This window comes from Lemur catta, chromosome 2 (genome assembly GCF_020740605.2).
Source record: "Lemur catta isolate mLemCat1 chromosome 2, mLemCat1.pri, whole genome shotgun sequence".
NCBI classification, from domain to species: Eukaryota; Metazoa; Chordata; class Mammalia; order Primates; family Lemuridae; genus Lemur; species Lemur catta.
Window position 1 is genome coordinate 54540503 of NC_059129.1, and position 25711 is coordinate 54566213.

Consider the following 25711-nt stretch of genomic DNA (forward strand, 5'->3'; position numbering starts at 1 on the left):
AGAATGTCTCAAAACACTACAACAAAGTTACCTGAACAAAATAGAGACAGATATCATCAATTCATCAGTCTTCTCAAGGATCTCTGCATTAAGCTTACAATTTAAAGTTGAGAAGCATTTGAACCACTCTTCTACATGGGAGCAACATCAAGGTACCTGTGACAATCTTACTACATTCAGGAAGCTAGTGTGCCTTTGAACTGAAGAGTCCCCTAGATCACATACAAAGATCCCTGGTGTTGACTTAAATTATTTTTATTTTAATGTTATATAAATATGCATGAATGTAGAACTAGGTATAACCACCTTATTCTTAAAGCTCTTATAAAATTATAAAACAATGTTCAACTTAGACACAAACTACAAAACCAGTGCAGTTCAAATCAGTAGCAGCCCACAATGCTAATTGGGTACTGGCCTCTCTACATAGGATTGTTTGAGTGTGGCTCCCTACTACCATACTGTCTTGAGAATATAGCTTTTCCTCTTTTTCTTGCATGAAAACTTGAGTTACTAAGAATCCTGCATTCCTGTACCCTACCCCCTATTTATGGATTAAATCCTATCCTGTTCTTTTCTCCTAAAATAACAGTAATATTGCCACTTATTGCCTTGAAACCTGGGTCAAGTTATTTGACTTCTCTCTGTCTTGTTTTTCTTATCTGTAAAATGGCAATAAATGAATAGGATCTGCCTTAATTAGGTTGTTGTGAGGATTACGTGAATCAATAAATGTAAAAGTTTTTACAATAATGATAAATGCTCAGTAACTGTTATTTATTACTATAATTATAAATATAATTATTAAGAAAAATATAAACATAGGAACTGAAAGACAGCTTCAATACTCAGTTGGTTATAAGGTGATTATACCAATGATTTATAATCTAATTATATTAAATTTTTATCATGTACATGAAAATAAACTAATTAAAGGTATATATGGCATGTATATTGTAAACTCTAGGGCAACTGATAAAAAATTTTAAAAGCGATATTAGAAGAAACCAATAGTTAAGGTAAAATGACATAAACAAAATGCACAATTAATACAAATGTGGGCAAAAAAAAGAAGAAAAATGGAATAAAAATAAATGAAACAAAAAATAATGAAAAATGTAGTAGACTTTAATCCAACCACACCAGTAATTACATTAAATATAAGTGATATAAACAATTGAATTACAAGACAAAGATTGACAAATTGGTTAAAAAAGCAACACTCAACTATATTCCCTTTATGAGAAATTCATCTTAAATGTAAAGCCATTATAGGTGTAAAGTCAAAGAATGGGAAAAGATATAACATGCAAACACTAATCAAAACAAGCTGAAATGACTATATTAAAGTTTTATCATATAATACATAAAATTTAAAATATACATTAACCATAATTATCTCTAAATTTCTTTATCATCTCCCTATTAAATAACTCACAGATTCCTGAGACTTAAGACTAGGAAATAAAACTGAATTTGTCTTTTTTTTAATTTTGCCTCATATGTTATATAGCTACTTAACCAAATTTATTAACACCTTTTAATTTTATTCTTTGAAAGCATATGTTATGGCAGTTATTTCCTTAGATGGAGTTCAGAAAAAATAGAATAATAAGTGAGCAAGAATATTCAACTGAAAGCTGTATATGAATCCTAACTAGCTAAAAATAGATTTGAATTCTTGCCACTGATTAGGTACATATTTCATTATTAAATAACCACATTCGAAAGATTTCATTTAGCTAGAAGAAGAAACTAAAATGGGAACCTATTTTCAGAATTCACCAGCAAGGGCTAGGCCTTAATTAAAAAAAACAAAACAAAAAATAAAACAAAACATAGATAGGCTATCTAAACTAAGATTTTAACAACTCAAGGATAGCAAGACCTTATTGTTATTCAAAAAAATCATACGTGCCCCCAGAAAACCCCAAAACCAACAACAAAAAAATTGGCGTGGGAAAGCTGAAACATCTTGTCCCACAATAAAAATCTGGGCCATATTTCTTTCTTGTAGGAGGAAATGAGAATTCCAGCACTAGTGTTAACACAGAGTAGGTGTAGATGAAGGAAAATATTTATCAACATGCAGTTAACACCATTGGGTTTTAAAGACAGAGATGCGGAAGATGTTTCAACAAGAACAGATGAAACATGCTCCACTAACATAAAAAATGACAAACTCAATAATTGAGCACGGCTCTTATTCAATCTGGGCCTCAGTGTCTGCATCTGTAGAATGGAAACTAAGCTATCTCAGGATGGCTGTTAGGACTGCAAAGGTACACCGGGATGGCCTTCCAGATAGCCGTGCCTGGGCTCAGGGACCCTGAGACTTTGGCCAGAGGTGAATGATCCAGGAGTAAACATCCTCCAAGCTAGGACAACCAGATCCTCCCTGGTATTTAACATTTCATAACCAACTTAACACATTCATCCATTTAACAGACAACTATTGAGTGCCTACCCAAGGCACTGTTCTAGCCTCTGTTGAACAAGACTGATAAAGCTGGTATCCTCCTGGAGCTCATATTCTGTTGGTGGATACAGACAATAGGCAAACAAATAAGAATATATTAGATCCCATGCAACGGTGAAAATGTAAGGATGGCGAAGTGATGAGGAGTGGCTGAGTGAGGAGCAGCTACTTCAGTTGGGTGGTGAGAACGGACTCTCTGGAGGGGTGGTAAGAAGGAGCCAGCCACATAGCACACCTAGGGAAGATCGTGACGGGCAGGAACAGAAAAGAGACCAATGTGCCCTGAAGCACAGACCAATAAGAGGGTGAACTTGTGGAGATTTTGGATAAATAGATCAAATCACAGAGGGCCTTGTAGGCCATGGTCAGTGTTTGGAATTTATCGTAAGTGCAAGAGGGAGGCAGTGGAGGATTTGTGTATAGAGTAACACGACCCACTTTGTGTTTCCGAAAGATCACTTTGGCTGCTGGGACTGGATTATAGGAGGACAAGTGTGGAAGTGAGGGGAGCTTTTAGGAAACCCCTGCAGCGTCTAGAAGGGTGGTGAGGGGACCAAGTCGGAGGGGGGCTGGCGAGAAGAGGAGTTTGGATGTGAAACCAATAGGCCTTGCTGATGTGGACGGTGTGGGAAAGAGGGTAGCCGAGGACGACTGCTGTGTTCGTGGCCTCAGAGCCTGGGTGGCCGACAGTACAATTTCCTAAACTGGAGAGGATGGTGGGAAGAGCAGATTTATTGGGGGAAAACACCGAAGTTCTGTTTTGAACAGGTTAAGTATGAACGCTGTATTAGACTTCAAGTGATGTGTTGGGTCCCAGTACCGGGAGACAGTAGAGCCAAGTCACACTAACAGTGATGCCCAGGTCACCAGGGTGGCCCCGATTTCCGCCATTCTGCAGTTTTGTTGTTTGGATTTTGCTGTGATTGCATTAGCTACTCCCGCATCCTTCCAGAAAATTACCCTTTTTGCATAAGCTAGCTTTTTGGTCTCTATTTTTTTTGCCACTCAGAAGGACCTAAACAAATTCTTGCTGTTTAATGATATCATTTTTAAAATTATTTCCTGCTTTACTACTTTGGGAAACTAAGAAGTGATTTTGTCACTAAACATGGTATCACCTGAAATAGGGCATTGACGGTGGGCACAGGCGAACCTGGCCACACTAAGGATAATGCTATACTAACTGAGTATGGGCTATGAGGGAGGCATGGTGCTAAGGGCTGTTACACATTTTATGTCATTTGGTCCTAACAACAACCTCTGAAGTGGTGGTGACTATTCCATTTTACAGATGAGAAAACTGAGGCTCAAGGGGCTTCCATGAGCTGTCTAAGGTCACAGGGACAGCAGGTGTTAGAGCTGGGTTTCAAACCCACGTCAGGCTGACCCCTAAGTGTGTCAGCTAACACTGCTCCTCAATGTCGGGAGCAGTGTTTCCTCGCCACGACGGGAGATGATTCAGTGAAGGCCTGAAAGAAATTCATGATTCACATGGCGGTGATGGTACAGAGACTACAGCAACCTCCTTTCTGGGTTCACTGCACTGCTGGCCATCACACAATCTGCCATCGCAGGGCTCTAAATAGAATGTATAGGCTAAATAGAATGTTCTAGGCTCTATCCCCTCTTTAGCCCAAGGTCTTGTGTTCTTCAGTGTCATGCAGCAGGGCAGAACCAACACAAGGCATGCATCTCCACATGGGCCCTGAGTAGGGAGGCAGTGGCTGGGATTTTGTGATTTGGGAGGACAGCAGACATCCTTAGCAGTTAGCCATTTTACAGATCGGGAAACTGAGGTCTAAAAAAAGTTGCTTTTCAGGATTACAGGACTAATTAGTAAAGAGTTAACATTTTAAGGCCAGGTTTCTTAAGTCTATGTCTAAATTCAATAATTTCCAATCTCATTATGGTGCTACCTCCCCTTGGCAATGAGGTCTTGGAGACTTTCCTAGTGAGATGTGTCATCAACTTTACGTTTTTAACCTTGCCCCTTCTAAATTTATTTTTATTAAGGTATAATATATGGTACATACATAAAATGCACAAGCTTAAGTGTACAGATTGATGAATTTTTATAGTATTATATAACCACCATTAGTGTAATCACCACCCAGCTCCCAATACAAAATATTTCCAGCAACTTAGAAGGCTCCCTTTTGCCCTTTCCAGTCAATAGCCACCTCCCCCAACCCCCAGGGTAGCCACTATCCTGACTTCTGTTGCCACAGATTAGTTTTGCCCTTTCCTAAACTTTGTATAAATGAAATAATAATTATGTATTTTGAAATGTCTTCTTTTACTCTACATTATATTTGTGAGTCATCTATGTTGCATATAGTAGCTTGCTCTTTTATATTGCTGTGTAGCATTCCATTGTGTGAATATACCTAAACTTATTCAGCCATTCTCCTGGTATGGACATTTGGGTATTTTCCACTTTGGGGCTATTATGAATAAGTTTGCTATAAACATTTTTGTGTGTATCTTCTGGTGGACATATGTACCCATTTATCTTGAGAATTAGAATTACTGGATCATAGAGCAGACATATATTTAGTTCTAGAAGACACTACAAACAGTTTTCCAAAGTCTTTGTAATAATTTGCCCTCCCACTGGCAATATATGAGAGTTCTGGTTACTACCCATTCTTGCCAACCCTTGGCATTGACTGTCTTTTGCTTTTAGCCACTCTGTTGGCTGTATAAGGGTGTCTCGTTATGGTTTTAATTTGCATTTCCATGATGACTAATGGTTCTTACCATTTGAATATCTTTTTTTTTGAAATGTCTGTTCAAGCATTTTGCTCATTTTTAATTAGATTGTTTGTCTTTCTCTTACTGATTTTTATGATTTCTTTATACATTCTGGAAACAATTCCTTTGTCAGATAAATGTATTGTGAATATCTTCTCCCAGTCTGTGGCTTTCCTTTTTATTCTCTGAGTGGTGCCTTTTGATAATTAGGAGTTCTTAATTTTTAATAAAGTCCAGTGTATACATCTTTCTATTATAGTTAGTGTTTTGTATCTTGTGTAGGAAATCTTTGCCTGCTTCAAATATTATCTCTTTAAATTCAGAGAGCTCATAAGTCATTTAGAAGTTGTGTGTTTATTTGAAAGGTTTGGAAAATGCTGACAATTAAGAACAAGAGTACTTTTTTCAAGTATAGGAGAGTAAAGATGTTGAGAGGTCAGAAGGAAAGCAGCACAGTGGTGCTGAGACAGGTGAAAACTTATAGGTTGCCCTGGTGGTTTTAGGGGGTATGGCAGGGGGGAGAGGAGGCACTAATCAACGATCTATTATTGGGGTTTGGTAGGGGGAATTTCTTGAGAGAAAATAACAGTAGCAACCATAAAACAAGTCTGACCTATATCAATCCCATGCTTTGGATAAAGATAGCATTCAATACCTCACTGAGCAATTGCTACAATTTATGGACCAAGTTTAGAATGGGGGCCCCAGCAGGGCACTGCACAAATGATAGGTGTGCAAACTCCCTTATGCCTTTCTTGGAATATGGTGGACTACACATAAGTAGTTAAATGGTCAGAAGTATCCGGCAATTACTGGATAATTCTAGTGTGTCACTTCATAGTCTCTTGGCCCTGTCTGTCTTGTAGTCCAGCCACTGCTGCAGTAACCAATTCTGTGCAGGTCTTGATGCTGCATGCAGTTTGCAACCTGAGGACCTCACTTCACCTCAGTGCCTGCCTTTTTCCACCCCAGGCTTCTCTGCTGACACAGAGGCAGTCACCCCAAGAACCTGTTTGGTAGTCATACCTGCACAGCCCATGGAGTTCACAGTCTGTGTGGAGAAACTTTGACTCATGGTGGTTGGGAGCCAATGCATTTCTTTGCCTGGACAGAAGGTTCTACACTACACTTCAGGCAGCTCCTCAGCCTTTCCATGGAATCCAGCAACCGTCGCCCTCCCAGGGGTCTGCTCCATCATCCGTCTTTGACTGGGTCCTCTCCGCCCCTGCTTCACTCTGCTTGGCCCCCACTCTAGCTTCTTGGCTCCCCATCACTATTAAAGAACTTGCACTTGAGCTTTCATCTCAGACTCTGCTTTCTGGGGAACCCAGGCTAAGGTGGCACTGAATAAGACTTCTGTTTGATTGATTTTTGTTTCATCAGGTTTCAAATGTGGGTCAATTTGACACTTCTACAACTTCAAAGGAAGACTCATACCTGGTCTACGGAAAGTATCATTGTGAATTAAATTCAGCCAATCAGCTACACAAGTTAGCTATATGGGGAATTTATTCAAGCATTACTGTGATTTTCTGTTAGCTGCAGAACTGAAAACACTTCTCCTTAGACAGCTCTTGGAGGGGAACCAAGATCAGGATCAAAATTTATATTGGTTCATGAGCTCATCAAGCCATTGAACTTAGTTAGACAAATTCAATACGTGAGAAATATACTAAGAAGCTGCCTGTCCTGGAAATGTGGACATGTCACTGGCTTGCATAATCAGGGCATAGTCCTCTTCTCAACTGGAGGCCTTTTTGGTCTTGATCACCACTTTGTGCACCTGGCCCCACTCCTGGTAAGCCGAGGTGCTTAGTACGTGTTGCCAAGGTGGCCCAGAGGGAGCCTTTATAGGCACCACCAGAGGCAGTAATGAAAGGTACTGTGCACCCAGCCAGTGTGCTGCAGAGCAGAGCTGTTGTGTGCAAAATGCCACTGATGACAGGGAACACAGTGAGAAGCATGCTGCATGTCAACAACAGCGTGGCATCGGAGGGGCTGTGTGGCCCCAAGATTGGTTTGTGTCTGTGCCAAAGAGCCAAACGATGAGAGTTGTCAACAGAGGGCTGCACTGAAACCACTCTCTTGCTGGCCTGCTGGGTGCATTTCTCCTCCAGGAACTCCAGCTCCACCATGCCAGGATGCATTCCTGAGTGGACGAGGCCCACCGACACTTCTAGACCAATGCTGTCATGCCACAGTGCCAAGTTTCTCCAACCCCAGAGAATTATACCTTATAACTCCTCTGAACACTGCACATGCTCCAGAGTCATCGCCCCCTAGCACTCCAGGCATTTTAAAGGCTATGAGGCAGTGTGGAAAAGGGCATGGGGAGGGCTGCAGAGAAACGAGGAGGAGGATGGCGACAGCGACATTTACATAGCATTTTGAAAGTCAGCTCTCTCTAGCACATGGCTTACTGGTATCCCGTTTTATTTCGGCTGCTCTCACATTTATCACACTCTGGTTGACATGACAATCTTCTCGCCAGAGTGTGAGCTCTATTTTGGAATTCTCAGGCCTCAGCACAGTGCCTCACTCACTAAAGGAACTCAGTCAACACTTCTGGAAGGCTTCTTAAATCTTTGCTAAAATGCTGCCTTCTCAGTGGACCTACTACGCTGGCCACCCTATTGAAAATGACAACTTCTGCCCCAATTTATAAACCCCCTCATCCTGCTTCTGCTTTTTCTAGCACATACACTCCAAGCCTACTATATATTTATTTGTTATTTTGCTTATCATCTCTCTCCTCCCACTAGAATGTTCTGTGGCAAGTATTTTTGACTGTTTTGTTTGCTGATGTCTCTCTTTATCTAGAGCAGCACCTGGCCTATAATGGGCACTCAGTCAATAGTTACTGAATAAAGAACTTCCATCCCCAAATGGCAATTTCTATTTCTAAAACCCACTCAGAACTAGCTTGTGTCTACCCTTATGTTTCCAAATCCCCTTTCATAGAAACGGTATTGTTCATTCATTGATGAACTATTTATTGAGCACTATACCATGAACTGTGCTGGGTACTAGGGAAACAAGCACAAAGAAGGCAGGGTCCCTGCCTGCAAAGAGCTTGGGGTTAGTGGAGGAGACATTTATAATCATGAGTTACTGGTTAGGTTTTTAAGTATGAAATGTCCGATTCCCTTAAGTACTAAGTTTGACAAGTGATATCTCTGATACTTCCTGTTTTATTTTTATTGTGAAGGTACATCCTCAGTCTTTCAAATGCATGGTTTGGCTTGTGATTATCTTTCAAAAATTTTTTAGAGAAATTTTTTTAAAACCATGGATAAGTCAAAAATTCGTGTTATTTTTGAATAGGAGTTCCATCGTGGAATCAATGCAGCACAGACAGCTCGATATATCAACGAAGTATTTGGGAAGGATGTGGCTAATGAACACACTATACCTTGATGGTTTGAGAAGTTCTGTTCTGGTGATTTTAACCTTGAACATGAGCCACGTGGGCGACCTAAGACCAAGGTAGATAATGATGAATTGAAAGCTACAGTGGAAGTGAATCCATCTCAACCTACACATGAATTAGCAGCAAGGTTTGACATTACTATTCCAACAATATTGGACCATTTGAAATAAATGGGCAAGGTAAAGAAGTTGGATAGATGGGTTTTTCATGAATTAAACAAATGTCAGAAGAGAAACTGTCTTGAAGCTTGCCTTTCTTTGCTGTAACGACATAAAGATGAACCATTTCTACACCATATTGTTATGTGTGATGAAAAATAGATTCTATCTGACAATTGCAAACATTCAGCACAATGGTTGGGTAAAGAAGAAGTGCCAAAACATAGTTCAAAACTGAATATTCATCAAAAAAAGCTAATTGTGTCTCTTTGGTGGTCCAGCACTGGTATTATCTACTACAGCTTCATAAAACCTGGTCAACCAATTACAGTAGATGTCTACTGCAACCAGTTGGACAAAATGATGCAGATGCTTATAATTAAGCAGCTGAGATTGGTCAACAGAGACCCTCTGGCAAGACAACACTCCACCACATGTCACACAAACAATGCTGGTCAAACTACAGAGGCTGGACTCGGAAACTCTCTGTCATCCATCGTATTCACCATACCTTGCACCAACTGACTACCCCTTCTTCCAGACTTTGGACCACTTGTCACAAGGAAAAATATTCATTTCTCCACAAGCTGTGGAAAATGCCTTGTGTGATTTCATTGCCACCTGTTCTCCAGGCTTCTTCACTGCTGGCATAAACAAGCTACCATTAAGATGGCAAAACTGTGTCAATAGTTTGGGTGCATACTTTGATTAACTGTACTGCTTCTTGTTTGAGATATAGTAAACTACACTTTTGATTTGAAGTCAGACATTGCATATGTAATGACCTAATATAATATAATACAATGTTGTCAGTACAATGTTAGAGACCAACACAAGGTATTAAGGAAACACAGAGGAGGAACATATGTACCTCAAGGAACAACAAAGCTCTTGCAGGAATCAAAGCCCTGGGGAGCTGAGGCTTCCAGGCTGAGTGGACGTTAGCCGGAGAGTGTGTGAGAGGGGAAGGTGAAGGAGGCGGGGGGTCATGGTGTTGGGCAAGGAAAATGAACCTCAAAGCTTGAATGCCTATGTCCAAAAGGTGATGACATTACTTTACTGTTATCATTCATACATTCATTCATTCATTCTGCACATATTTGTTGTGTTCCTATTCTGTGACTTGGGGATTCAGCATAAACAAAACAGACACAATTTTGTGCCTTCATGGAGATTGCATTCTAGTGAGAGGAGACAGGTAAACAAAATAGATAAATGAATTATATATTAGGCAATAAGTGCTATGGACAAAAAGAGAGCAAGGAAGGAGAATGAGGATTGCTGAGAGAATGAACGCGCTGCGATGCTTAGGGTTCGAGTAGTCACCTCTCTGTCAGAAATCTTCCTGAAGATGGTAGTGGCCCACCTACGGTTTTAGAGGCTTTGTGAAAACAAGCCGGAGGAAGGACGGGAGCCTTCATGTATGACAGTAATTATAACAGTAATTACACTTTCTACTGAATCCTGTGAAAGCCCTAGAGTAAATTATCCAACAAATAAACAAACGCAGGGACCCTCAGGAACAGGCATCAGATGCTATAGGAAGGCCGGGTGCTGTGATTAGGAGTGTGGGCTCTGAGCCTGTCTACCTGGCCTGGGATCCCGGCTCTGCCACCTGCTGGCTGTCCGATGAGGGCAGTTCCTTCATGTCACAAAGCCTCATCTTTCCCAGCTGTGAAACAGGGACAATGATAACAGCCGTTACTGTATATGGGAGTGTGAAGATTCAGTGGGATGGTATAGAAAGAACACTGTGCAGGGGCTGGCAAGGAGTAAATGCTCAATGTGTGCTAAACACTGTTAGGACAGCCGAATATGGACTTTCGGCATGTGAGTTATTAAGATCTTTCACCAGTAGCCCTAGAATGCATGAACTCTTATCCTAGGCAAATTGGCCTATTCTGTAATATAAAATGTGAGACGTTTGAGTTAAGGGAGGGGAGAGGTGAATATGGCTGGGCAGGGCCAAGGATGCTGTTTGAGCATAGTCTGGGGTGGAGAAAGACTGCGCAGGATGGCTGGGTGAGGTGAGAGAGGGAAGAATGGCTGGATGATCACTCGAAATACAGTGTAACTTGGGCAGATGTACCGGATAGGAGGCAGGAACTTGCAACCACGTTATAGAAAGAATAAGCTGGAGAAACCTCTTATGTAGTCTGGAGAAGAAGACCTGCGAATAGGGTGAGGATTAAATAGCTATCTGCCAAGATGAAATGTATTTTTCTGGCAAAGAAGAGCAGACTTGCTCTGTTTGTGTAAGCACAGTGCTACTAGGACAGGTGGGTTGAAGTGATAAGGTTTCAGGAAGAAAATTGAATAATTATGGAAATGGTCTCAGTAAGAAGGGAGGACTCCATTGCTGAGGGGGTTCAGTGATGGAGTCCTCGAGGCTGGAATACTGGAGAGGAGATTGTACATCAAGTAGGAGGCCCCTAGCTATCTCTAAAGTCCTTTCCAACTCTGAAATCCTGACTTGAAACCTCAACTAAGGAGGCCAAATAAAACAGGAAGACCTGGGGAACCCTAAGCTTGGAAATAACTTGAGTCAATCACCTAAGCGCACATTTGGGAATAACACCAATTGGGTGTCGGACAGATGTGGGGGATGGGGGGAGGGGATGGGTGTATACCTACATGATGAGTGCAATGCACACTGTCTGGGGAATGGACACACTTGAAGCTCTGACTCGAGGGGATGGGGGAGACATGGGCAATATACATAACCTGAACTTTTGTACTCCCATAATAAGCTCAAATAAAAAAAAAAGAAAAGAGGTGGGGGTGAGCCTACTGTTTGGGAGGAGTTTGTAGAGATGAAGCGAGGAGGTAATGATAATACAGTCCACAAATACTGTCCAATTAACTCACCTAATTCTCACCATAATCCTGGGAGTTCAATGTTACCCTCACTGCTATTTCATAGTTGAGCAAAGAAAGGCCTAGAAAGCTTGGAGTCCTGCCTGTGCATTTTGCTAACAAGGGAAGATCTCAAAACAGCAGCTCAAAGTAGGAACAAAAAAAGGCAGACCTGTGACTTGGGCCTAGTTTTCTGACTTTTAGTCAAGCATTCTTTTCAGGTCACCCTACAGAATTTTCATGTACTTTTAAGAAAGAGAGATAAAAATGGAGGCATGGTTGTTTAATAAATTATAACAGCCTCCTTCACTGATCCACCCACCTTCATTTTCTCCTTTCATCTATCTAGGCTAGACTCCTGGGGTACCACGATCTTCCTAAATTATGGCTCTTAACACTCTGATGATTCCCCCATGGTCACTGAATTAACTGCAAATGCTTTGGTTGGTGCTCAAGGTCATCCACAGCACGACCTATCCTCACTCTACAGGATTTTCTCCCACTACTCCCTGCACATACCTGGGGTAGCTACAGTGGGTCCAGTGTAAGACAATAGGGAGTGGTGGGGACTGGAGGGTCTTTGCTCTACTGAAAAAGGCAGACCTAGCTCATGTGGAGCCAATTTTAGCTGTGGGACAGGAGACCCAGTGATGCCAGTTCTACCATACTATTAGGCCCTGCTGGACTATAAGATTTTGAGGTAAGGAGTTTCTATCCTTTGGGGGTTACATAGTGCTCCACTCATATGAGGTTCTTAGAAACAGTTTTTGAATTTGGACTTAGTAGGAAAAGACCTGAAGAGATTTAGTGCTGCTTAAATATGAAGTAAGTAAAAGGGGTTGATAGGTAAAGATGGCTTCAGATTCCAAGCCTGGGTAATGGCAATAATTGCCGGAATAACTGTGTAGGTGGATCAAGCAGAAGTTTCAAGGGAAAGCTGAAGTACTCAGGGTGTATTATATTGTGCTCATTCGGAATTGAAGAGCTTACAGCACTCTTGAGTGTATCTCACTTCCACGCACAAGAAAGACTCTAGAGCCAGAACACCATCAAGAAGTCATTATAAAACTTTTGTGCTCAGATCTTCTGTTCTATAGCATGAATTAGAAGGAGAAATGAATGAGAAGCATGTACTATCCTGGTTCAATGTACTCAGCAGAGAAACTTTGCCTTCTGATATTTGTAAAAAAGAATCAAGAATAATTCATATTTCTTCCACAGAAACCCCTTAGTTGACCTAACACAGGATTGCTGCTGGCTTATTTCTCCTTAGTATTGGCAAATAAATAGCTGCTCTTAACCATTTTTGATTTTTCCCACAGTGTTGACCCAAAAGAAGCAACTGCCATCATCAATATTAGTGACCTCATGTGAAGATTTGTCTAAGAGTTATTATTTTTTTCAGTCTGGAAAGACTTGATGGATTTTTATTTTATTTATTCACAAAATGGATAATTCCCTATGCAGGAAGGTTATTCAAAAATTGTGTGGATTTCATAAAAATAACATACAATTTTGTGAATGGAGCTAGTAAGTAATCCTCAGTATAGCAGAACTGCTATGTCTTTAACAAAGCTAAATCTCATTAATTGACTCAGTGGAATTTAAGGTATTTTCATTATCAAAGTTTAGAGGGAAAGAGGCAAGAAAAATAACAGCCATTTATTGAGTGCCTACATGCTTTCAGTACATTCTTATTCCAGTTACAACATCCTGCAGAGTAGCATTATCATACCCACTTTACAGAGGAGAAAACTGTGAATCAGAGATAAAGAAAATGTCCCAAGACTGCAAAACTTTGTAAACATTAGGGCCAGGGTTCCAGCCCTGGCTGGTCTGGCTCCAAATCCCATTCCCTCTCCATGCTGCCCACTGCTCTTCTAGAGACGTTTCATCCTCATGGACTGCCAGAGACTAAACTATTTACCCAAAGTGAGAAGTCTGAAGACTACATCTAGTGTTTCGCCTCTTGGTTCAGCCCTCCTTCTGGCTCCCACAATCCCTGGCCATGTCCTGGGCTCTGTTGCATCTCCAAAGGACAGAGGAAGGTGAAAGATGTCTTAGCTTTCACATGGGCAGAAACTGGCTGGCTTATTCTACATAATTCAAGCCCTATCCAATGGCTGCAAAGGATCTGAATGATACCCTGGATCTGATCAGAAGTGGTCTTGTTATCTGTTAATAAAGATCTTTCTGCAAACAAACACAACTACCCAAGTGGATGGTAGCAGTACATAAAGCAGGGTAAGCATGTGGGATGCCCGGTCAGCACGGAAGAACGGCAAGTGCCAAGGCATGGGAGTGGGACTGGAGAGGCAGCCTACTGGGCTGTCCTCCCCCCAGCTGACCTAGAAAGAAGTGGTCAGATTGGAGAGTGCCTTGAACCTGCCACGTGTTTTAAACCTGGATCAAAGCTTACCCATTTCATGAAATTTTAACAAACTTCTCCTGAGATTGTGTGTTTTGAGGACTCATTAACTCTCTTTAGATTGCTCTTTAGCATATGGGAATCCTAAGACTTGAGTTCAAGTCATTTATTTAAAAGGTGCATTTGTCACCTATGCTAGAGATTGCTACTTGTCTCTCAATATCCAACTTCCTCTTCTAGTTATAATAGAATCCTGACTTGTAGCTGGGCATAGGGCCACCCAGGAAAAAGGTGATACCCTCAGCCCCTCTTGCATCCAGATGGATCCATAGGCCAATGTTCTGTCCAGTTGAATCTAAGGGGAAGTGATACGTGCAACTTTGGAGCCTGCCCTTACAGACAAAGGGGCTCATCTATTCCCCACCCTCTTTCTCCATCCTGCTGCCCTCATCCAACCTTTATTTAGCACCTACTACATGTAGACCACTGTGGCATGATGGCAACAGTGAAGGACATGGCATCAAACTTTTCTTTCTCTTTGCTTGGTATATGGTCAATTCTGGGAATTTTAGCCCCTATGAAAACATTTTATTAATAGCAATAATATTGAGATTTTTTCCTGTGGTGGGCATATGTATTTGCTCTTGGGAGGTGCCCAGAATATTCTAGGTCTGACATTTGACATCATTGTATTTCTACTTCCAAGTTGTTAAAAATCTGAGGAAGCATGAGGGCAGAATAGTTAATGGATGTCTGTCTGTGATTATGTCTCCCTTTCCCATAGATTAAGTGATTTCCCAGGGAAGGGACAGGGTTTAGATGACTGATTTCACACTCTGGCCCTAGAAGACAATCAATTAAATATGCTTGCTGAACCGAATGTGCTTCATGAATATTTTAGGTGTTGTGCTAAAAAACATGTCCCTCCCCCCAAAACCTTGACCTTGTTGAATGACAACCTAATCAACATCCTCAAGATGATTTCTTTTCTATTTTGACTTCTTTCCTCTTTAAAAAGAAAAGAAAGAGGAATAACTAGAAGGCAATCAACATAATTCAAGGACACTGGGACTCTGTGGCCGAGTCTGGCAGACTCTCATCCTGTCTGGCTGGGATGCTGCGGCCGCCCCCTCTCTGCTGCCCTCTTGGCATGTTGGCCTTTGTGCAGCCACAGTTCATGACACAACCAGAGAGGACGTGAAGCCAGACTAGATGGATGGGCCACTCCTCTGCTGAAGATGCTGCCCATGCCCAATCCCGCTGGACTTGAGCATAAAGTCCAAACCCCCTAATGTGACCCTGGCTTCTATATAATCCCACATCTACAAGGGTGCTCCCTCCTAGAATTCACCACTCTCCCTGGCATTTCTGCTTTGGTGCAGGCTCCTCCTTTTCCCATCTTTCCTTTACCTGGTGAACACCTACTTAACCTACAAAGCAGGAACTCAAGAATTACCTCCTTGGGGAAGCCTTCCCTCATCCTTCCAAACCACCCTCTTCAGGCTTCCATAGTGCACTGCGCTTACTCAGAACATGGCATTTTCTAATCTCTAAGTATTTAGTTACTTTCATTCCTCCACCAGCCTCTGAACACCTTGAGGGCAGGAGGCATTCCTCTCATTCCTGAATTCCTGTGCTGTCTCATGTCTCTTAAACGTGGATGCCTCAGGAATGCTATACAAAGGCATCAGTAATAATGGCTCCTATTCACTGATCGCCTACATCCTAACAGCCTTTAACCTAAATTGTTATCTTCTTTTTATATATGAGGAAAGTCATAAATAAAAGGTATCATGAACTCAGGTTTTTCTGTCTCTGAAGACCAAGTTGCTTTCCATCATACCATTACAACAATTGTTTCTTGGATCCACCTTCAAGAACTCTGCAATAAGAATGAGAAATAAAAACGAGCAAACTTGAATCTTTTATTGATTTGTTACATAATTTGGGGAATGCTTCTAACCTAAATTTCTCATTGACAGGATGATACTACCTGACTATGTCAAAGCAGTGTCATGAAGAAGTATTTGCTCAAAGAGTTCAAGTCTTCTGAGGCAACATAAATGTTCATTGTTAATAAGATGCTAAGAGTTGTTTAAATATAGAATATTATTTGCTGAGCACTGCAAATGGACCACTTCCTTATAAAGTGAGAATATAAAACATATCATCTGACATCCCTTTCATTAATAATTCAGATCTACTGCTTATTTATTCAGGCAATGAATAGTAGGGCTTTTTGTTTAATTTTTAAATATCAGAATTGTTTGCCAGTTGTATGGTACATACTAATAAGCAGTTAGAGGTAGGTGTACATGGCAGAATATAGAGGGATTTTTTTTAGGGCAAGATGCCTATTAAGCAAAAAAGCAATTGAACTCAGCTTGAGTAATTAATCTAATTTCTACCTATCTCCACAGTTTTAAACCAGAAATGGGGACTGAAGGTCAATATTGTAAGCATTACAACTATAGTTTAGCATTACTGTGGTGAAAACAGTCTGTAACTCCATTTAAAATTCCTGCTCAGAGAGAGGTGTTTAAATATATTTCGAAGAAATGGGTTCTGAGCTCAATCTCTCTTTTCCTTAACGGGCATTTTGCCTTAAAACCTTTGTATCCTGCCATGTGCACCTCTCCCTGTGAATGCTTATTCAAACTGGCTTTGGATCTGAAAACCTAGCCCATCCTTTTTGAAGAAGGCAGCCTAACAGCACATTCTAGGGTGCTGAGAATTGGACTGTATCATTCATTTGTCAACACACATTTTTCTCCATGTCACCATATGCCAGTCTCTAGGGGCACAGAAGTGGACTCAGCAGCGGATGCAGAGAAAAGCCCCGGCCCTCATGAAGCTTGGATTCTGGCGGAGGGAGACAGATAATGAGCAGATACATGAATGCACAATAGGTCACCTTGTGATTATGCTGAATGACATGGCAAGGGGAGGGGTGGAGAGTGGCCAGCAGGCTGTGCTATTTTAGATTTGGTGGTCAAGGAACAGCTCTATGATACGTGAGGAGGGAGGCCAGGTGGCCGCCGCCAGGAGGAAGAGCATTCCTGGTGGAAGGCACAGCAAAGGCAAGTTCAGAGGGATGCTTGGCACAGGCAGGGCGAGGGGGGTCAGAGCCGAGTGAAAGGTAGAAAGACGTGGAGGAGATGAGGTCAGCAAGGTAGCTGGAGCAAAGTCTGATGGGCCTTGGAGACAATAGCAAGGACTGGGCTTTACTGAATGCAGTGGGAGACCCTGAGTCTCTGAATTCTGGCAGGGTGGGTAGGGGGTCTACACCTGCTTTTCCATGCAGGCTGCTTCCCTTTCCATTAACTCAGTCAACACCAGCAACTTCCTTGAGGCTTCATTTCATGACACCTCCTTGTGGCTGCAGAGTAGGGACATTTCCTACATACCCAGACCCCTCAATTCCTGCTGCCTCCTGCTCTAAAGGGGACCCTTATTCAGGGAGGTTTGGAAGAGACAACAAAATCACAAGCAAGGGAAGAGACACGTCCTGAGAAAAACTGCATCCTCCCTGCCCCCTCTCTGGGGCTGTAGTTCCTCACTCCCATGCTGAGCCAATTGCTTCCCACTCCATGGTTCTGTAGCCTCAGGTGTCCCTGAGGTGAGGGCACTGTTGCCCTTGTGCAAAGACGAGTTGGAAACTGCAGGGGAAGAGTCTGATATAATGAGAGGCAAAAAAGGTAGAGTGCTCTGGCGAGAAAACTCAAAACTCCACGTAAGAAGTCTGCTAATAATAACCATGATTGTAATGATGAGTATAACATAGCTTGTGCGTGTTCTGTCTGCCAGTCACTATGTTAAGTTTTTTGCATACTCAAACGCACTTAGCCTCACCAACAACCTGTGAGGTAGGCACCATTATTTTTGTCATTTTGTTGTTGAGGAAACTGAGGCACAGAGTGGAAAGGTTCCTTGGTCAAGGTCACACCATTAGTAAGTGGCCAAGTGGCCTCATAGAGAATTCTAACCAGGATGTCTGACTCTGGAAGCTGGGCTTGCTTCCTTCTCACATACCCTATGTCAGCAAAGGAGGCCTCTTTAGGGGTCAAAACAGCATCGTCCAGCATCGTCCTTTTTGGGGCAAATGTAACTGAGTGGAATACAGGCCAGGCCTGCGGAGGCTTTCGTATCCAACAGGACTGTTCATCTCTGTGTCTGCACAGCCTAGTCTGAGGCTTTGCCTATGGAAGGCACTCAATACATATTTGATGAATGAATGAATGAATGAAAGTGCTTGTTCAGTGCTTGACAAATAGTAAATGATCATTACATTGTTGCTATTTTTAAGTTTGCTCAGTGCTTATGTATCCTGTTCTAGGAAAGGTAGTCTGAGATGCTTTTCTTAGTCAATACCTAAAGAGACAGTGAAGTCAAAGAAGATGAAATCGATTCTATTAGATGCTCTATTGATGCACGCTATAATCATATACCAAGAGAACTTGTGTTCTGCCATGAACAAAATTCCAGTCCGAGTTTCTACTGCATGAGTTGTGTGGTTTTGTTTATCTTGGAGGATTCTTGTGAAAAAGCTGAGTGTTGTGTAATTTGGAATGCACTGTTCAAAAGTAAAGTGTCATTATTATTGCTTCTACCATCTCTGCTCCACAATTCTTCACAGATCACCCATCACCAAGTCGATGGCAAATGCTCAGTGCCATAAGCAAAGAAGTAGAGAGGAGCTGTCAAAGCAGGTGTATCAAGTTCTTGGTGAGCCCCTGCGTTTTCTAGCAATTTTTTCCCCAACTAGATGGCATAATTAGATTTTGAAATAGATTCTAAAGGAATACCCAGAACAGATGCTATGCCTACAATTGCCACAACGTTAGATTTATTGAGAAAAACTAAAAGGATCTCAACTACTGATTTATGTAAAAGTAGTATACTACAGCCTCGTATAAGAGGCGCTTCGTATAAGACAAAAACAGTGTTTTGAAGACCAGAGGAAATAGTACATGTGAGAGGCGCTTCGTATAAGACAAAAACAGTGTTTTGAAGACCAGAGGAAACAGTACATGTGAGTTCAATGTTTTATCCCCCACGATTTACAGCCCAATTGATTAATGGCTTATTAATTAATCCTCAGGGATATTTCAGTAGTGGCATGAACATTTTGAGTTCCACTTCTGTCAATTAATAGCTGTGTGATCTTGCATAAAACTTTAATGTCTCTGAACATCAGGAAACTTTTTATAATGGGGCAGAAAAACCGATGCTTTGAGCTATTATGGGGATTATAGGGAGTACCTGTTGTGTGCCGTGTGCCTGGTACTTAGAAGTATTTAGTGAATGGGAAGAATAGTTAGAATTTTTTAATTGTCCATCTTGATAACATATAATATTGATCTGTGAAGACGAATATCTCTGGGGTTTACATTTGTCATCACGTAGGATGTTTAATGCTCAATGTAGCACATGGTCACCTGAGGTTAAATGTTTGGGGGACAACATGAACACTGCTCACACATTCCTGTAGAACCACCAGAGATGGGGGAAAAAATCTTACAACTAAGCATCAGACTACCCTATTGTCGGGAGAAATAGAATACTAAGGAAGATGCTGTTTTGGGGGATGAAAGTTGGTCCATAGTCCAATCTAACAGAAGGGTAGAGATTTGTTAAGGTCATCTTTCTGGAAGCTAAACGGTTGAGACCTTTTTGTAAACCTTTTCTAAAAATGTTCACAGTTCATAGTTGTATATTAGATTCCGGTGAGAGTAATTGTTGTACTACTAGACTGTAAGGATGTAAACATCCCTTTGGTATATAACAATAAAAACAAAAGACAATAAGTTTCTTAGTTTTTTTCCCCCAGAGAAATTTTTTAACAAATGTTTAGGCTTCTGTTCAACTTTTTGGCCAGGAACCTTCTTTGGGGCTCTTATCCCTTGACATGGTTAGGAGCATGCAGTTTCTAATAACTAGTTTGATATACCATTGCAGAACAGGTAGAGCATCGAGAAAAACCTTCCAGGGGTCGTGGAGGGTAAAAAATAAGAGAAATATACAGTGTATATGTATACATTTGTGTATGTGTGCAAAACACACACACACACACACACACACACACACACACACACACACATGTGCTTTCCTCAGATACACTTATCCAAAAAGAGAATATGAAAGCACATATATTGAATATTTTCTAGGGAAGCTTTAACTTGGTAGATATTTTATTTTCAAATATTTTAAAGATAAATTCTCCACTCTAGATAGAATGGAGAAAATGTAACTTTGTATCTGCTTGAAATCCCCATTTGAAATTCTCTTTCCAAGTGCTTTTAAAATTGTATTTTGGAATAAGCTTAGATTTAGAGCTGGGAAGGGATACAGTCCCTTTCCATAAGGAAATTCCAGGTCACGTGTGGCCAGAAAGTTTATGACTTCCTTGGAAAGCTGGGCTATTCACCACAAAATTGCAATGTCTGTGAAGCCTATTAAACTTACAATCTAAACACGTAAAGTGATTATGAATGTTTCAAGTATAATTTTCTTTCTTATGTGTCAAATTCTAAGCTTCATCAGAAAATACTTAAACGGGTCATTATAAATTACTTATAGTTGTACTCAAACAGAATCATTGAGGATGCAAATGGTACTCAGAGTTTTGCACAAAATGTTTCTTTAGGAGAACAATTTTCATGAAGATACTGTGTTTTGCTTTATTTCTTAATAAATCTGACACTCCGGTTAGAGGTAGCAACTGTCAGTGTGTCAGTTACTCCCCAACAGCTAAACGACTTTTTAAACAGATAAACAAGTTTTTAATTGACTTTCTTGCTCAACAATGTCATTAGTTGAATATGATCTACGTCTTTCCCTAACATGAAAGGGGGCTCAGAAATCTTCCTCTTAACGTTGTCAGGAAGCATCCATCACTTGCATAAGTCATTTCTCCCCACTCTCTGAAAGATGTTTGCTACTTTCTTCAGAGGCAAGAAAATGTTCAGTATTGCATATTTAAGAATGTTAAGTTTCCTAAAGTGTTTTTTTTTTTAGGGATAATTAATTTTAACTTTCAGTTTTGCATTAATTCATTTATTTTCAAAATGGCCTCAATTCTAGTCCATGATTTTATCAGAGAAATAGCAAGCTTTTGTTTGGCTAGAGCATTAGACCCTGTTATACCCATGCCATCCCTCCCCCAACTCTCTTTTAGTTTTCATAAACTAAAGGTGGTCGGGAGATGTGTAACAAAATACTAGTTACTATTATAGTCATTGAATAGAGAATGAACATTTCAGTTAACTTAACATTTTGGTCACTGAAAGTTGGTTATTTTAAATATCTCTAGAGGGTTTTCAATTCCTGAAAATTAAATCATATACAACTCAAACTCTTCTTCGTGACTGAGTGGACACAATAGTTTTTGAAGGTTCTGAAAGAGCCTTAGTGTTCTACAGAGCCATAGGGTCATGGTTGCACCCAAATCCTTAGCCCAGCACCTGTAAAAACCTTAGGAAATGACATGAAACTCAACCAGTCTTCCTGACAAACACCCAGAAGTTTCTCTTCCAAAACAATTCCTGACACCCAATACCCACGTATTCATTTATGTCACTTGTCTCTCTCCAAAGCAGAGTATAAAGTGTATCCTAACAACTCTGCCCCATCCTTCCCTCCTACCATTCTCACCAAACAAAAGTGATTTGCAATTTCCAGTGGTTCCAATGACAGAGATTTCATTGTACTCAGTGGCCGCGATGCGCTGGTCTTTTATAACTCACACAACAATAGGACACAAACAGACTGTGAGTCAGTTCCAGATACTAATGTATAAAAACGAAAATAAAATGCACAAAGCAGCAGAGGATTCTTCTCAGCATGATTTTCACATGTCCAGAAAGGTTAAGAAACTTTTCCAAGGTCACATGGATTGGGAGGATAGTGGGAAATTCTGAAAAGCAGAGGAGAAAAAATAGGACTTAAGAGTGACCTTAAAAAGGCCCTTGCCTTTCAGGAGAGAAAAGATCAGGCCATAGCAACCCTTAGATTCCAGGAACAGGAAGAAACACCATGCAGAAAACTTCTACTTGTTAATATATTTCTCCCTTTCCCCAAGAGAGCCATTGGGCTTATAATGTAGCATGAAGGAATTAGGTTAAATATAATTTTCTGAAAAGGCACATCCTTAAAAAAATGAATTATAGCACAAGACAGTGACAGTCTCAGTAGGTACCTAAATGAATGAATGATTAAAACAGGTTAAATGAAGGGGGAGGTGGGTAAGAATAGATACGATGGCGTCTCTTTCCACCTACTATTCCCTCTATGTGGAATGACTTTCCCTCAGATTTATACATGGCTCCCTCACTTCATTTAGATCTCTGAATGACATTGGAACAATGACATTTAACAAACTGTCACCTCCTCAGAGATGCTTCTACTAACAGTCTGTTCAAAAGTGACCATTCTTCCCCAACAACCCTTCATCCCTCCCTCTGCTGTGTTCTTCCTCACAGCTCCCGTCACTACCTGAAATCACAGAGTACGTTTCTGTGTCTACTAGTTCATCATCTGCCTCCCACGTTAGAGTGTATGCTTCATGCGGGCAGGGATCTCTGTCTTGTCCAACTCCTGGGGAACAGAGCATTGCCTGGTAGGTAGTAAGTGTTCCACACAAATTTTGAATGGAAGAATGAACAAATCTCTTAAGCTCTAAGGGTCTTTGAAACTTCTACACTTCTTATAAGACTTGTCACGTTTCCTGCCTGTTCTAAAGTGCATAGGGGAGCTTTGTGAGTCTTCTGTCCCCTATACGGATGCCCACAGAGACAAGGCTGGACACCTGGTACATGAATCAGGTACCTACTCCTTCTTCTGTGCAGGAAGCCACTACTGAAGAGAAGAAGGAGCCCCAGGTTTGGATGTCCCCTGCAGGAGTAGGGGCGCTCTGCTTCAGGCAGGCTCTGCAGCTCTGAGAAGGCTACCCACCACTGCTAGCAGAAGAGAAGAGCATTTACTGTTGGCTCAAAATCAGGTGGAGGAACTGCAGGTGTTGTGAACTGGTCAAGAAGTGTCGGGTGAGTCTCAACATTTCTGACAGCTCTGAGATATTGCTTCTAAGACTGCATGCATCAAGTCTTCATTTGGGAGATTAGGATCAAAGTGTTTAAGCAGAGGTTACTCTACACAATTCTTGGCTGACCTCACCTATACCTGCCTGTGGCTAGAAGAGACAAGACGCTGGCTCTCTTCAATGCCTGGGTTCCATTCAGACCAAGTTATGGGTGTGGGGCCTGGGCAGCACCAATATTTTTAAAAGCTCTCCAGGGTATACCAATGTGCAATCAGGTTTAAGAACCACTGGACTAAAGTGAAATGTAAATTTCACTACCCATCTTTGGATCTCTTTCATCTTCCCAAAGGTTTGGCTCCTTGTGGAATGGGAAGACTATTTTGAGAAATAGAAGAACATTGGAGAAAATCAACCTTGCACAATTACACGTGCACAAACTCTGCAGTTTGTCCTATGATTTTCCTCCTCTTGAGTGTTTCAAATTTCTAGATCTTCCTGACTACTCTCATGATACAAAACAGACAGCTAGGTTCCCAACACCACCAACGAAATTTCTGGAGAAAGACAAATATGGCAGAACTCCATCTGTCTGGTTTCCTCCTCTTTTTATTACAGTACTATGGCTCTAGAAGCTTTGAAAAAATTTAGGAAATTGGCATCTGAAGGGCCCTCGTGCAACCATCTGAGACCCACCCTGGAGGATGAGGCTTTCTACCTCATTATGAGAGACTGGATTTGCATATGTCCCCACCCCTTTCAAATAAACCACAGTGCTTGTGAAGCAGTGGCTGGTTGCTTTTCCCTGAGGTGGCTGCTTTCCCATGGGGGCTACCTGTAGAAAGGGCAGGTCTGTTAAAAAAAAAAAAAATGAACAAGCCTGAGATCAAGCAAGCTGGATGCAGGCAGGTACGATGCTCACTACATGCCTCCCTTTTCTCTGACAGCAAATAAAGACTTTGAAGAAAGAAACTCCTGGCTGCACAGTTTATCTGTTATTAGCAATTAATGAGGAAGAAGACTACCCTTGGGGAAACTCTGTTTGGTTCCCAGAATTTTACATTTGAATCTCACTTCATGACAATAAATAATGGTCAGTTTTGAACAAGGAGCATGTACGTTTTCGTAACACACCTCTTTGGCCCACCTTCATTCATTCATTTTTCCCTCATTTTAATAAGCACAAAGTAGATTTCTGCTTAATAATAATGTCACTGCTTTACATTAAATGATTTAAGTATGAAATGGAAGGCCATGGTTTCTAGGTGGCTAGGGGCTGTGTGTGTGTGTGTGTGTTTATGTGTTTTAGGGGTGGGGTGGGAGGAAAAACACTTTCTGGGGCCTGGATTGCTGTTGTAAACTCAGCTGGAGTTAGGACATTCCAATAAACTGGCAAAAGTAACCTATCACCTTCAGAGAATGTCTAAAAAGATGACAGTGATGATGATGGTGACAACTAACATTTACTGAGCACTAAATATGAGTCAGGTACTGTGTTAATTACTTCACATGTATAATTTTCTTTAATCCTTCTACTAAACCAATAAAATAGGAATTACTCCTATCCCCACATTATAGATAAGAAAAGTAAGGCACAGACGGACCATGGTTACCCATCCAAAAGAAACAAATCCATCAGGATTCAGAGCTATGAGCAGTAAGGACACATAATGCACCTTTCTGGTGGGAGTCTTCCCCGAAAATCCCAGAAATTGATGAGGAACAGCATCAGCTGCTCATAATCTGGCCCTGACTCACCTCCTTTCCCTGCTTCCTCTAATCTCTCCCAGAGAACCTACTGCAGTGAAAAGGGTTGACTCACTAGACTGCAAAATGGTAAGCCTTCCCTCTTGCTGTATAAAATCTACCCATCTTTAAGTTCAAGTACCATTTTTTTCATGAAGCCATCCCAACCACTCAAATATAACCAGCCATAAGAATTCTGCATCCCCTTAATTCTCCGTCTTTAAGAAATCTTGGGCAAGTGGTTATTTTTATGCCTATGCCACTGATAAATAGTCATATAAGCACATTTTAAACTCTTTCCTATATAAGCACAATGCCTAGCACATTGCAGATCTCTAATACATATTTTCTCACTATTGTTTCTGAAACCACAGAAGTTTAGAGTACCTTATGACATTCTCAAGGTAAGTATGTAAACAACAGAGAACTGTGGAGGACAGTAGGGAACTGGGAAGTTTTACTTTCCATGTAAGAAATCCTGTTCCAATGGTTGCTGGAAGATGCCTGTTTACCCAGTTACCCACACTGGACTCTAAGTTGGCTTTAAACTGGAGGGGCTTTGAGGACTGCTCTCTCTTCTGGGGGTGCTTTTGGGAGGTACGACTGGCAGGATTGTGGGTCTCTGCGTGCATGTTTCCATTCTAGATGCAACCACCGGCAGTGCCAAACCTTTCTATGCTTATTTTCTGAACCTTCATGTGACAGGTGGTAGACACTTCCCCAGCACAGGCACAAGAATTAGTAAATACAGGGCCACATACTTAAAATATGCAAGAACAAGAAGCTAGATTATTGAATCCATTTCAAAAGATTGTTAAAAGCTGCAATCATGAATGACATAGCCATGTGTTATGCTAGCGACACATAAATCCCCACCTGCGAGGCA

General features: G+C 41.2%; 1 protein-coding gene across 2 annotated transcripts in view; it reads right to left on the bottom strand.

The window, feature by feature from the left end:
* Positions 1 to 25711, bottom strand: part of RCAN2 (regulator of calcineurin 2) — a 262707-nt gene that overhangs the window by 73827 nt on the left and 163169 nt on the right. The window lies entirely within an intron of this gene.